Source organism: Hipposideros armiger, unplaced genomic scaffold (genome assembly GCF_001890085.2).
Source record: "Hipposideros armiger isolate ML-2016 unplaced genomic scaffold, ASM189008v1 scaffold_3878, whole genome shotgun sequence".
NCBI lineage: Eukaryota > Metazoa > Chordata > Mammalia > Chiroptera > Hipposideridae > Hipposideros > Hipposideros armiger.
In genome coordinates, this window is record NW_017735101.1 from 4,284 (window position 1) to 5,769 (window position 1,486).

At 42.3% G+C, this 1,486-nt stretch overlaps 2 pseudogenes; one reads left to right on the plus strand and one right to left on the minus strand.

The window, feature by feature from the left end:
- The window catches only part of LOC109378804 (TBC1 domain family member 12-like), a 4,294-nt pseudogene extending 4,230 nt beyond the window's left edge, over positions 1 to 64 (minus strand).
- Positions 65 to 950: 886 nt separating this feature from the next.
- The window catches only part of LOC109378805 (nucleophosmin-like), a 5,836-nt pseudogene continuing 5,300 nt past the window's right edge, over positions 951 to 1,486 (plus strand).

Sequence of the window (1,486 nt, forward strand, 5' to 3'; positions counted from 1 at the left end):
GTTTTTTTTTCTGTTTTTCAGGAATTTCTATTATCCCTACAGTTTTACAATAGTATTCTGCCATCTTCAAATCAGTCTCTTGAGTTGATTTTTGTTTAATCTAGATCATAGCTCCATTTTTCCTATTCAATTGCATCTCATTAGACAACCTGAAAAATAGTAGGCAAACATGTGGGTTTTATTGTGTCTGTCCTCCAGGAAGAACAAAAGGGGGGTGGAATCATCATAACCAAATAGTCTATGCTTATTTGCTTATATCTCTGGAAGTCTAGAGCCTTATTAGTAGCTAATAGCAAAGACTTAGTGGAACAAAACCCTTACTATTGCAAAGTTTAGTATATTTAACAATATGGTTGGGTAATATGCTTGAAAGTCAAAGAACCATGAATCTGGTTAAAGTATTCTCTTGAGACCCCTGCCCACTGACTTGGAGAAAAGATCAAGATCCCAGCCCTTCCCTCAAGAGAAAGGTTGCAGTGAGCTTCTAGTAAGACAGAAGGGAAATCCTATAACACAGGACTTTCCTTCTGAAATAAGGATAGTTGAAAAAGTTGGGCTCTTAGGGACCAAAAAGGAAATCTTACCCCCAACCATAGCTGGAGCAAGGGTATGTGTGGGGGGGGATTCAACTCTACAGCAGAATATTGGAGCACTGGCAATGGAGCAGTAAAAGAGTTTGAGGAACCAAGGTTCCTAGTGGCAGAGCAAAGAGCTTCTGGGAAAGTAAGCAGAGCATCCTGTGTAATGGTGACAGTATAACTGTAGTCGCCCCAGAATTATCTGCGTGAAGAACTTGTGTGTATCAAAGTGTTGGAGCTGCATCTATTTGTGCCAGTAGAAAACACTTCATGAGCCCCTGATTCGATTCTGTCCTGCACGTCTGTGCTGCTCAGCAGCAGTCGTTTATCTCTGTCCGTCCTTTCTATCACCTAAGTCCATGCCACCATCCCATGGAAGATTCGATGGACATGGACGTGAGCCCCCTGAGGCCCCAGAACTATCTTTTCAGTTGTGAACCAAAGGCCGACAAAATTATCATTTTAAAGTGGATAATGATGAAAATGAGCACCAATTATCTTTAAGAATGGTCAGTTTAGGGACTGGTGCAAAGGATGAATTGCACATTGTTGAAGCAGAGCAATGAATCATGAAAGCAGTCCAACTAAAGTAACGCTGGCAACTTTGAAAGTGCCTGTACAGCCAATGGTTTCCATTAGGGGCTTTGAAATAACATCACCTGTGGTCTTACAGTTGAAGTGTGGTTCAGGGCCTGTGCATAGTAGTGGACAGCACTTAGCAGCTGTGGAGGAAGATGCGGTCAGAAGATGAGGAGGAGGAGGAGGAGGAGGAGGAGGATGTGAAACTCCTATGTATATCTGGAAAGCGTTCTGCCCCTGGAAGTGGTAGTAAGTTTCCACGGAAAAAAGTAAAACTTGCTGCTGATGAAGAAGATGATGATGATGATGGTGAGTTTGATTATGAGGAA